Source organism: Cervus elaphus, chromosome 1 (genome assembly GCF_910594005.1).
Source record: "Cervus elaphus chromosome 1, mCerEla1.1, whole genome shotgun sequence".
Classification (NCBI taxonomy): domain Eukaryota; kingdom Metazoa; phylum Chordata; class Mammalia; order Artiodactyla; family Cervidae; genus Cervus; species Cervus elaphus.
The window spans coordinates 49,529,559-49,543,249 of NC_057815.1; the positions used below are offsets into that span (position 1 = coordinate 49,529,559).

The 13,691-nt window shown below is 36.0% G+C and overlaps 1 protein-coding gene across 30 annotated transcripts in view; it reads left to right on the forward strand.

The window, feature by feature from the left end:
- Window positions 1-13,691, forward strand: part of SOX6 (SRY-box transcription factor 6) — a 677,134-nt gene that overhangs the window by 272,760 nt on the left and 390,683 nt on the right. For 2 of the 30 annotated variants that reach the window (XM_043902289.1, XM_043902299.1), the window contains exon 3: window positions 13,593-13,688. The exons of the other annotated variants lie outside the window; for them this stretch is intronic. The gene's annotated coding sequence lies outside the window, so the exon portion shown is untranslated. The remainder of the gene's footprint in view (window positions 1-13,592; window positions 13,689-13,691) is intronic. 30 annotated transcript variants of the gene reach the window in all.

Here is a 13,691-nt window from a genome sequence, read left to right on the forward strand (position 1 = left end):
ATTAACGCTTTTCAATTTGCTCCTTTTTCTTCTGTCATATGTTTCTTTTGCATTTTTCTGAGTAACACACACTCCTATATTTGTTCTCCATCATGCCTGGCATAGCTCAAAGCATTCATTTGTTTCTTTCTTTATCCAGGTGTCCTAGAAACCTAACTGTCTGTGAGTTTGGTCCTTAGGCAGGTTTATCTTGATGTTGGCACTTTCAGCTTCAAATAGTGCTAAGAGTGCTCTTAGGCTACACATGGAGTAGACGAGTGTTGGTCATCTTTTTGAGCTGTGGTAGAGTTAAGAATACTTATTTTGTGATAATGAATTTACTAAAATACCAAGCAGTCAGGCTAGCATATCTATAACTCCTCAGGTTGACTTTCTAAAGTAAATTGTGATGAGAGGAGAGGGAAACTGTTTTCTCAGCTTGTGAGGATGTGCTGGGGTAGCACACTAGTAGGAACTTGATTTTTAGAAATAAAAAATGGTGTGAAATAAGAAACACTTTTAAGCATTTAAAGTTTGGGGCCAGGGATTACCGATCCATCTATTTCTCAAGTAGAAAAGCAAATAATCAAGCTTTGAAAGGTATCAGTGCATTTTTAGACTTTATTTACTCTCAAAGTATATTGAAATGCTGCTTCTCTTTAAAAGTTAATTCTGAGACAGTGGGTATAGTCTTGAAAGTTTAAGCCTGATTTGTTTGCAAATCAAGGAAAAAGGTGAATGGTAGGTGGTCTGAATGGGTACCCAAAGTCCAGGATACTCCATTATCCTCACAAATAAAGTTCTCAGCAGCAGATACTGTATGCTATGGTTTCTTCTATGTGAGTGATTCCCTCTCATGCCTAACTCTTTGGGGAAATAGTATTTCCTGTATTTTACCCTGTTGACATGGCCCTAGTCTCTAGTCTACTTTGCTCTGGGTCATGGGTATATTGGCACTGGAAAACAATTCCATGGAACTTTTATTTATTGTGATTTGTAAAAATTCAGAATCTTGTCCTTTCAAAATTTTGTTTGAGTCAAACTCTTTTTCCGTGCACTTTTATTTAAAGGAAGTTACTGTTCATTTAATACCCACCGAATACTAAGTGGTACTAGCACATATATTAATTTAATCTTCAGGAAGATGTGTTGTTTCTAATTCTACAGATGGGGACAAGGCGCCTCAGAGAGTTAAGTAACTTGTCAAGTTCACAGATCTAGTAAATGAGAGGTCTGGGATTTAAATCCCTACTCTAAATCTTTTTATGAATCCACATTTTTCCTTCTGGCAGTAGATTATATTAAGATTGGTAGCAGTTTTCTAGGTCTAGGCACTGGATGGATGCAAATAAAAGATTTACTTTTGAAGAAATTAAAAAAACTAATAGACAAGGCATATTAAAGTGTGTCTATTTTGGGAGATTGTGAGGTGGTGCTTATGTGAGAAGAAGAAACAAAACTGGATAAATAGTGTAGATTTTTTTTCTCATAGAAAAGCTTGGGAAAACTAGAACTTCAGTGACTTGATAGGTGTGCATATAGGTACTTGGTAAAGAACCCCTTAGTATGCAAGACAGTCAGTAGTCTTACTTGTCTTCTATAATGATAATGCAAATAATTCTGTGCAGTGATCCATGGAAACATTGGATTCTAATATTCTCCTGGAACTGTTTATGATAATATGTTACCACCAAGTGCAAGCGTGAAACTTAAAGCAAATTGCTGTAAGGAGTCGGGAAGGGTGGCAGAGGTAGTGAGGGAAAAAGACAAGATAGCAGTACTTTATACGTGAAACCGGACTTGTTGGTGTATATTAACAATGTGGAAATTTGGGTTAGTAGTGAAAACCTTTCTTCAGCTTTCACAGTTATAATTTATAAAAATGAATGCCCTTGTGCATGAACTTTTTCTGTCCCGCCCTGCTAGAAATTAGGATGTATGTAATGTTATATGGTTGTCAGATTTTAAGAGAATATCTAAATTAACTCTGCATTCATACAGTGAATTCTAGATGGGTGATGTATTAAAATGTATACTGCTTAAGTACTTCGTCTAATTTTCCCTCAAGGCTGTCCTTAACACCTACTTTTGCAGTGAAACAGCTCCAGTTGTATGTGATGCTTCTGGTATGGCTTTTCTGGTAAGAGCTGTAAAGGTAGAAATTGGGTCTCATACTTATCTGGACCTTTGAAATGAACAGGAATTGACATCCGTATTTCATCTCACAATTGTCTGTATTAGAATATAGTTAAATGCTGTTCATCTAGGTTAATCAGAAAAAGCATGCCAGGGCAAGCATGTTGTTGTTCAGTCACTCAGTTGTGTCTGACTCTTTGCAACCCCATGGACTGTAGCACGCCTGGCTTCCCTGTCCTTCACCATCTCCTGGAGCTTGCTCAAACTCACTTCCATTGAGTTGGTGATGCCATCCAACCATCTCGTCCTCTGTCATCTCCTTCTCCTCCTGCCTTCAATCTTTCCCAGCATCAGAGTCTTTTCTAATGAGTCAGCTCTTCGCATCAGGTGGCCAAAATATTGGAGCTTCAGCTTCAGCATCTGTCCTTCCAGTGAATATTATGGATTGATTTCCTTCAGGATTGACTGGTTTGATCTCGTTGCAGTCCAAAGGACTCTCAAGAGTCTTCTCCAACACCACAGTTATCAGGACCATGATCTTTCAGGGGAAGCATAGATCGTTAATAACCAACAAATATTTATTATAAGATTTACTGCATGAAAATGACAGTGAATCTTTAAGATTTGTATTCCAATAGCTTTGACTACTTCTGTAACCAATGTCACTGTTAAAGAGTCAAATGGATTGGTTAGAAGGTTACCTGCTCTCCTTTGTGCTCCCCTCTCTCCTTTTATAGTTGTCAATCAGTAATTGAGTATTTTGAATCCTAGAAGTAGAAAGGAAGGAAAAAGGGGAAAAGGAAAGAAAGAAAATTCTTTGACTATGCTTGGATTAAATGAATATCTAGAATATCTAATTTAAATATTAAAAATAAAGTTCTATAAGAAGTATATGAACTAGTAAAAATTCAGATAATTGAAAATAGGTAATTCATTTAAGTTAGATTTATTATCAGTTACCTCTAATTCTAGTAACATATTCCCTGGATTTAGATCACTTGAGTTTAAATTCTGCCTTCTGTATTTACTAGGTGTGACCTTAGGCAAGTTTTAATATTTTTTAAATAAACATTTTCATGCCTTGGTTTCCTTTTCTGTAGAACAGGGATAATATGCGTTACCTAACTCCTGTAATTGTTTTGAGGTCTAGGTGAGATAATACATGTAACAGTGCTCAGCAATACTTCCTAAACGTCTAGCAAATACTATTTGTATATCTTTTCAATCATCTCTTCAACATCTATCCATCCATCCATAGCTGTTCATCTGTCTGTCCATCTATCCTTTTTTTTTTTAATGTTTTTAACAACAGAGTGATGATTTGTTTTCCCACAGAATATGTAGAACTTTTGAAGTATAAAATGAATTTAATTAACCAGAGGGTGGGGGAAGAGGAGACAGCCCGGAAGAATCAAGTTATGTGCAGAGATCTAGAAGTTTTACTTTAAATCCTCCAGCTAAATGAATACCCTAAATTTATTTCCACCAGTTCATTCAATAAAATTTATATAATTAGGCAAATATTTATGGAGTGTTTTCTTTGTGTAAAATAAGTACTAGGTGCTGTGGGAATACAGAGAAGTCTAGTATTTTGTTCTTTCCCTGGAAAAGTTTGTAATCTGATTGGGATTACCGGCTCAGGTGGTAAACAATCTGCCTAAAATGCAGGAGGCCTGGGTTCAATCCCTGGGTGAGAAAGATGCCCTGGAGAAGGGAAGGGCTACCCACTCCAATATTCGTGCCTGGAGAATTCCATGGATAGAGGAGCCTGGCGAGCTGCAGTCCATGGATTGCAAAGAATTGGACATGACTGAGCAACTAATGCATAAAAATATAATTATAGTATATATTTTAAAAAGATTGTTTAAGATAGTATGCATTGTGTTGAATAGGTTATATAAAAAATAAAATTTCAGGGTATTTATTAGAAGTGATTAGAAGATGGGTGGATCTAGTTACCTGGAATAGGCTCAATTAGTTTCCTAGTGATAAGAAAGGAAGGCTAAGGAAATAGGGAAAGACAGGCAAAGCAAAGGCTGGGAGGTAGCAATTAAGTGAAGTCTGAGTGTATCAGTCTAGTAGAGTAGAAGGTTAAAGTGTAGACTACTAGAAGATAAGCTTAGAAAGATTGATTGGATCCGGATGGAGGGCCTTGAATGCCAGCGTCAGGAGTTTGGATTCTGTCATCAGAGGTGAGCCACTGATTTTTCTTGATCAAGGGAATGGCTTAATACTGGGGGTGGCAGTAAGACTGATTTGGAGGTGGAGATACTGAAATTAATATCAGTTTACAGTCTGTTGTAAGAGTCAAGGTATGAAGTATAATAAAGCCCTGTACTAAGGTGATCATGAGTATGTAAGAAGGTGAGCATGAGAAACATTATTAAGAAGAGTTGATGGAGCTTAATGACAGGCTGGCAATGATGAGCAAGGATAGAAAAGAGAGATAGATTTGGTGTTCATGTTTTGAACTTGGATGATTCTGAGCACGATGCTTCCCTGGGTGTGAATGAATGAGGGAGGGTTTTGAGGAAAAGAATGAATCTAATTTTTTAAAAATTATTTATTTGTTATTTTGACTGTACTGCATCATTGTTGCTACACGTGAATATTCTCTGTGTCAAACTGAGGTGGGCTACTCTCTAGTTGTGATGCATGGGCTTCTCATTGTGGTTGGTGGCTTCTCTTGTTGCAGAGCACAGACTCTAGGGTGAGCAGGTTTCAGTAGTTGTAGTACACGGGCTTAGTTGCCTTGCAGCATGTGGAATTTTCCTAAACTTGGGATCAAACCCATATCCCTGCATTTCGCAGGCAGATTCTTAACCGTTGATCACCAGGGAAATCCCCTATGAATCTAATTTTAAGTTTTGTTGAATATGACATAGCAAGTACATCTTGGCATAATCTTGATACACTTTTCTAGCAGTCATTTGAGGATTGTTGTATTTCGGAGAGATGAGAGACAGTTCATTGTTGGGAATATAGATATAAAAATAATAATTTAGATATCAGGACTGATATGTTTGATAAAAAGGATATAGGGAAAGAATAATATATGGGTTGGCAGCATTAACATGTGAGTGGCATTTTCTTTGATTATAGAGGTACCTTAATTTTAAAAAAAGCTATTTTCTCATCTCTCCATCCTTAATTTTCCCTCACTCTCCCCCGCCGCCAAATATTACCATTTATCTGCAATGTGTTGTGCAATATACAGAGCACTGGGGATCCATTAATGAAGAAGGTAGTCATAACCCCTTTGCTCATGGAACATATAGAATCAACTTAAAAAAATAAAATGAAATCTTTTAATGTTTTCTGTTTTTCTTCCACTTATCTTAAGCTTTTGATAACATTTATATAAGCATTTGTCCCCATGGGTCTAAAAGACATTCTCTGACAACAGATTTGTCTTCTTTTTGTGGACACTTTTTATTTTTACTATATTGTGAGGAATATTCTGTAGGATCATAATTTTAGGAATATATTTCTCATCACTGAAGTTGAAAAATACTGATTGAACCACATGACCCACTCCCACCTCCTGCCACCCTCTTTGCAGAGTTTTTTATTGTGTTAATCTTATAAGTAAGACCCTTTGGGAAAAGAGCTTTTTGGCAAGATGAAGGGAAAAGATCTTTCCTTTTAGAACAATCTTCTCACATTCAAATTTCTCTTAATGATATGGAATTTATTTCTAATCATAATAAAACTTGTAACTGGACTTTAGACTTTCCCTTTCTCCTATTTCTTCTATCTCTATTCTGCTTTTAATTTTGCCACGAAGTCAATCCAGTACCTTCATTTCACCCTTCTCCACTCTTTACTAATAAAATGGAGGAATGGTGGCCATTTCAGGTTTATAAAGGATGAAAGTATCCTTCTAAGAAATGATCTGTAAATATCTGAACTTAAATGCTGAGATTCAAGCTCAGGGAATCATATGTTGTTGACAGTCCCTAATTCATTTCACTTTCACTCTTTGCTGTGCTTCCCCTTCTCCTTTACCTGATCCATTTTTGATTTAGAGTATTATACCTGAGATTATTTAGAACAGAAGTATCAGGTAAAAAAAGAATATCAGTTCAAGTCAGTTCAGTTCAGTTGCTCAGTCGTGTCCGACTCTTTGTGACCCCGTGGACTGCAGCACGCCAGGCCTCCCTGTCCATGACCAACTCCTGGAGTTTACTCAAACTCATCCATTGAGTCGGTGATGCCATCCAACCATCTCATACTCTTTCGTTCCCTTCTCCTCCTGCCCTCAATCTTTCCCAGCATCAGAGTCTTTTCAAATGAGTCAGTTCTTCACATCCTGTAGCCAAAGTATTGGAGTTTCAGCTTCAACATCAGTCCTTCCAATGAATATTCAGGACTGATTTCCTTTAGGATGGACTGATTGGATCTCCTTGCAGTCCAAGGGACTCTCAAGAGTCTTCTCCAACACCACAGTTTGAAAGCATCAATTCTTCGGCGCTCAGCTTTCTTTATAGTCCAACTCTCACATCCATACATGACTACTGGAAAAACCGTAGCCTTAACTAGACAGACCTTTGCTGGCAAAGTAATGTCTCTGCTTTTTAATATGCTGTCTAGGTTGGTCACAACTTTTCTTTCAAGGAGTAAGCGTCTTAACTTCATGGCTACAATCACCATCTGCAGTGATTTTGGAGCCCCTCATAATAAAGTCTGTCACTATTTCCACTGTTTCTCCATCTATTTGCCATGAAGTGATGAGACCAGATGTCATGATCTTAGTTTTCTGAAAGGCTGAAGCTCTATACAGTCAGCAAAAGCAAGACTGGAAATATCAGACATTATATATAAAATAAACTTTTCTGTTAAAAAGGAGGACATTCTTTTTTACTGAAGTATAGAATTGATTTACAATGTTGTGCTAGTTTCAGGTATACTGCTAAGTGATTCATACACACACACACACATATATGTGTGTGTGTATTCTTTTTGGATTATTTTCCCTTATTGGTTGTTACAAGATATTGAATATAATTCTCTGTGCTATACAGTAGGTCCTTGTTGTTTATCTAGTTTATGTATAGTACCATGTGTATGCTAATCCCAAACTCCTAATTTATCCCTTCCTTGTTTCCCCTTTGGCAATTATAAGTTTGTTTTCTATGTCTGTGAATCTATTTCTGTTTTGTAAATAAGTTCATTTGTATTGTTTTTTAAGATTTGACATATAAGTGATATCATATGATATTTGCCTTTCTCTGCTGACTTACTTCACTTATGTATGATTGTCTCTAGGTCTCATTTATGTTGCTACAAATGGCATTATTTCATTTTTTATGGCTGAGTAATATTCCATTGTATGTATGTACCACATCTTACTTAGCCATTCCTCTGTTGATGGACATTTAGGTTGCGTTCATATCTTGACTACCATATACAGTGCTGCAATGAACATTGAGGTGCATGTATCTTTTTGAATTAAAGTTTTTGTCTTTTCTGGTTCAGGAATGGGATTTCTGGATCATATGGTAGCTCTAGTTTTAGTTTTATAAGGAACCTCTATACTGTTCTCTATAGTGGCTGCATCAGTTTACATTCCCACCTTTTCTCCATACGTTCTCCAGGATTTATTATTTGTAGACTTTTTGATGAGGACCATTCTGACCAGTGTGAGGTGATACCTCATTGTAGTTTTAATATACAGTTTTTTTCTAATAATTAGCAATGATGAACATATTTTAATGCAAAGAAGGACATTATTGATGAGGAAGAAAACTCCTAAGTTAGGAGTGTTTTGAAATGGAAAGATAGTTTCTGCCATATTGGAAAGAATAATGTAAATCTGAATGCTTTAAACTTTGAGTTAGATATAAAATCACTTTAGTAATACCTTTTAAAAAAGCAGTTTGGCTGGAGCAACATCTATATTTATATAGATTACTTAGGAGTTTTCAGCATGTGGGAAAAACATGTCAAATTTTCAGGACTTTAATACTAACCAGCTTTGGGTTACCGAAATCACTTTCATAGTGGGCCAATCTAGCCACCAAATTTGGATAAGAATTCCAGATGCTGAGTGTCTCAGCATAAATAAAAATTGTGGACGTGTACCCAGTGCTTGGTTATTTTTGTAAACTTGGATAGAGATAGATACTAAGTCAATTTTGTGAGGTGAATTTTTGACCTCAGAAATACAGATCACTTTAGAAGACAATAATAGGGCATAACATTTTTATTTTTAGTAAAAAATAAGACAAAAGCTTTTGAAGTTTGAATAATACCTGTCTTTTTCAACCTGCTGAAAGGTTTCTAGGCTAGAGAGAAATATCTGAAAGGGTAGTTTTTATAATGGTCTTACTGCTAACATATACTTAACATTGTCAGCAGAGATGGCAGTGATAACAGTTTGTACTCTGTATAAGGCCTTATACTCTGGAAAGTCGTAGTGCTCTTGTTAGTATTTGTATTCACTTTTTATTAATTGGTCTTTCTTATTGTTTTCCATTTTAATTTACTGTGGGACTAATAAATCTTGTTCTTAAATAAGAGATTGCATCACAGCATTCAGCATTAAAATGCACTCCTTTTTGGGGGAAGCCAGATAGATGTGTTTACTCTGTAGAGAGATTTAGATTTGATTTTTTGTTTTCTTCATGGTAATTATGTTTGCACTTTGCTGATCACTAGTTGTGCATTATTACAATGGAAGGTGACAATTTGATTGTCTTCAATTGGAGAAACAAGTAATTTTATATTCACTAAGCTGTCAGGTAACACTAACTCACAGTACTAAGAGCTCCTGGCAATGTGGCTTGGCACCTATATTTAACTGCTTTGATGCTTGTGTAACCTCTGCTGAATCAGAAATACTCTGCCTGCTGGAAATGGTTTTCAGTGTTGTACAATGAGGTTTTCATTAAGTAGACAAACTGAAAATGAACTGCAAAGCCACTGTTGTTTCTCTCCTCCTCTTCCCCCTGGTCCCTCCCCCTTCTCCTCTCCTTCCCCACCTCGCCTGTTCCCCTCCCGCTTCCTCTTCCTAGTCTTTCTCTTCTTATTTGATAGGAACCTCAAGTTTATACCTTACTTCATTGCATGAAAGAAATTGCTGGCTTGCTTTGTTTAGCTAAAGGAGAACCTCAGAGATTAGCTTTCTTACAAAATTTTGCTCATCACTGATACCATTTGTGAGCCTTAACTTTTCAAAACTGCATAGTAACAATGTTCATTTTTCTCTTTTTTCTGGCAATACTGAAAAGTGAAAATAGAGATGACAGCTTCCTACCTAGCCTTTCTCCCTGAGAAGTTATTGTTCTGGTTTATAATTTTATTGATAATTGGACAAGATATCCTGTAATTGGGCTTTTATACTTGTGGGTTTGTTTCAAGCTGACAAAGACATATTTGGTATTTACTTTAAAAATTATGGTTCTCATTTCATGTGAAGAGGAGATTCAAAGTGAAGGTATATAAATAAGTTCATTTTGCTATTATTTTAGACAGCTTTCTTTCACTCAAGCCAAATAGAAGTCTTTCATTTGAGGGATAAAGTCATTGTGTGTGATTAAAATCCTCTAAGTAAGTATATTTATAGTAGCCATTGTTTGGTTTTTCTCTTATTGTTAGGTGACTGATTTTATTTATGCATTCTGGGCCTGGCTTTCCAAAGCAAAGATCTCAACAAGTAATTGGTAGATTAGCTTTGAGAAAAATTCAATATTGTTTCTATCAAGCAAAAAGTATAGAGGTTACATGAAGGCAAGTTGTTTTGATCCCAGGAAGAAACTGGATACTCAGAGACACATGTAATAATTATAGGTTTTCCATAGGCAATCCGTCAGGCAGGCCAGTCATTAGGCTGGTTGCCTGCCTCTTCCAGCAGATACTAACCAATTAGACAGAGGTGGTTACGTGATGTAACATTATCAGGAGAAACAATTCATGAGTCAAAGCATTCCAAGACATATGAGCTGTAGTCCAAAGAACAGTCTTAAGCTATATAAAGTGACAGCAATATTGTCAGCTAAATATAAACTCTAGAAACACAAACTTTGATGACTTGAGAAGAATCTGTTCCAGGTAGTCCCTGTTTTGTAAGAACCTCAGAAGGCCTTTGAAGACAATTTTGGAGCTTTGGTGTGAAAAATTAGAAGCCTTAGATAAGTCAAACTCCATTAATTTAAGCCCCTTCTTAGACATACTTCAAGGGCTTCAAGCCTTTTTCATTTGCCTCATCACTACTGATTTGACAGTTAACTCAAATTAGTGAGTTTTCTTCTAGCAGATATTATCTGTATACCTTAACATATATACTCTGAAAGAGCCACTACAAACTTTAAAAGATAGATTTATAACTCTCCAGGGTAGCTCTAAAAGCAGTAACCTTTTTCATGGAATTTTCTGATTTGTTATTAAGGAGATGGAAGAGGGATAAGAAGCTGGCAGAAGCATAGGGAAGTTTGGAGGTAGAGTGAGGGACAGGTGCTAGGGCTGGATAAAACAATACAGAGAATCCAAAACAGCCCTCAGGCTTGACAGGAGTGAACTGCGGGTGGGTGGAGAAAAGTTTTAAAAGGTTTATCTTAATTTTAATGTCTGAAAAGAGGCCCTCCCTCAGCCTGTTCCAATACCTAAAGGTGGAAATTAGAGGTTCAGGAAGACGGTTTTTAAATCACTCTTTGCCCTAGGCTGGGTGGACTGGCATCTTTTGTAGGGGTTTCTGGGTATTGTGCATTTTGGCAGCTGAACATATCTGTTACTCATGCTCCTTAAAATGAGAGGCACTGTGTTATATTTTTGGAAAATTAGTTGTTTATTTCTCAGTATCAAATCAATTGCAGCATTAAATTAACAGTGAAGTATCTGACTGAAATAAGTCTACCTTGGTAGCCTGGGGCTGAGTTGCAAAAATAAATGTGAATGTTGGCCTGAATTTTTAATTTTTTCTTTAAATAAACCAACTATTAAAATGTTGCTTTATGTTAAAAACAGGGCTTCTTTTGAGTAAATGTAGCACACCTAAGAAATGAATGCCATTTGATAATAACCTTAGAAGTAATGAAAACATTAAAAAAACAGATTAAAATATTGTTTTAATAAATTCAGTGGCTTCTTTAGCTAATTATGTCGGTCCTAAATGATAGCATTGAAGTGAATTTTTTCCAAGCAATGGTAAAAGGGAGAAAAAAGTAATTTCAAGTGACTGTGCCTTATGAGAAAGTTGTTTTAAAAATTCCTAACTTTTCGACATAAAAATGACTTTAAAAAATAGTACTACCAAATAAGAAAGATTTAAAGTTCTAGAAAGTAAGGTTTGTCTGAGATAGACTACTTAATGTGTAGATATCCAGTCCTCACCATTTTACCCAGTCTTGGACCAGCCAATCTTGATTTCTTGTTAAAGAATATAAAATAAATTTACTGTCTGAGTAGGTTGATAATGGTCTAAGCATTCAGATTTTTTTTTTTTTTTTTCAACTCACAATAGGGGAATTTATTACTGACTCGAGCCAGGGCCTCCCGCCCTCACCAGGTGTGTGAGGACGAAAGGCCTAAGCATTCAGATTTTATACTGGAGTTTTGGAATAAAACAATAATCTTCCTAGAAGTACTCTTACTGGCTTCCTAGAAAACTTTATCAATTACTGGGGACTTTATCTCCTACCATCTCATTTTCAAAAGTCCTAAGCCCTGAAGTTCTTCCCAGTGGCTGGCATCTTGGGAATTCACTTGATCTGCTGGGCAGAGACATTTCAAACTCGGGGAACACATGATGGGAATTTAGTTTTATGTGTCCCAAAGATATGTAATTCTCTTTGGAGATTTTACTTGATAATAGCTATGCCCCAGAAAACCATCTTGTTTAACCAATGTGATAAGTTGACAATGTAGTTTTTCTCTCTGATTATAATGTACTCTGTGTAGTCAATACACTGGTACCATGTGAGTGTAATTTCCTCTTTTATTTTATCTCCAATGCACTGTATTATAAATAAACAGTTAAAAAAAACACCAAACAAATCTGTTGCATCTCCTTTTAAGATTGTACCACTGTAGACACTTGTTCTAGTAAAGTAGAATTGGGCGCATTTGATTGCATTTAAATTTTTCATGCTTCAGCAGTTTGGCTGGGAGCACAGTAAAGAAAAATCCCATGAGCGAGGATAGTTTAGAATAATAGAACTTGATTTTGTGTATTATAGCGGCAACATTTGTGCTGCTTTAGTTAGGGTTGTGTCAGCACTTCCATTATAAACCCCTGTTTTCAGGGGGTATATAGCTAGGGAGTTTTTTTTTTTTAATACAAATTAAAAAAACAATTCATTTGAATGATTTTTAAGTTATAATAGTGCAAAAATAAAACAAAGTTAAGTCATATAGAAATTGACCATTTTCACAAAGATTTTAATTCTTTTGCTTATTAGTTGTATATGAAAGTGAAAGTGAAAGTCAGTCAGTCATGTCTGACTCTTTGCAACCCCGTGGGCTTAGCCCATAGCATTCTCCAGGCCAGAATACTGGAGTGGGTAGCCTTTCCCTTCTCCAGGGGATCTTCCCGACCCAGGGATCAAACCCAGATCTCCCGCATTGCAGGCGGATTCTTTACCAGCTGAGCCACAAGGGAAGCCCATTAGTTGTATATGGGCAGCAGCTAAAGTAAGATACTATTCTAATACACTGTGGGGGTGGAAGTTTTTGTAATGGAAAATTACTGATATGAGGATTCAAAATAAAAATCATCATCCCATGTGATATTTTAGATCATTAAAGCAAGTGTATATTTGATCTATGAGTTTCTAAAGAAGAGTAGCCATGGTGCAATGATTATAGTGAAGGCATTACCAAAAGTAAAGTATCTCTGCAGCTTCCTAAATACAGTTGGGTTGATCTAGTGAAAGAGAAAGCTAAAATAAAGAACTGAAATAAATGAGAATGTAATCAGAAAATTGAAGAATTCTGTAACAAAATACTTGTGCAAAAGTAATCAGTAAATTGAATCTGAGACATTTAATCTAAGTAAATCTAAGACATTTAATAAACTTAATTAAAAAGAATTTGTGCACATTTTCCTTTTAAAAATGCAACAAAATCACCATCTAAAACAAAAAGCTTTAACAAAACTATCAGTAGAAGCCAAACCTGAAACAAGCCCAACAATTTTTTCAAAAGGAAATGTCTACAGTGAGGCAATATCTAGCTAAAAGAACAAGAATCACCTTTTTTCTCTGCTAACAACATATTAAGAACTACAGAAACACAAGAAATTAAATAAAATGTGATATGGAAAAGTATTCTTAGAACAAAAAATGTTAATTTCTTTCCTAAAGGGAGGGATTTTGAAGTTGAGTAAGCCTTTCTCGGTTGTTAACTATTATGGTCTATCCATTTCTCCTCCTTGTCCCTTAATGAGGTTGTGAACTGAGGATGAACAGTCAGATTTAATATTGCTTTTTGTTGGCAGCCTATATTTTATTTGCAACCCTGATACACATTTGTATTTGTAGGTGCAAAATAAAACACAGATTGTGTGATGTTATAAATTGGTAGCTTTCCTGAATGGTCACTGGAGGAATCACCAGAAGACTGTTGATGAAGTAGAGGTG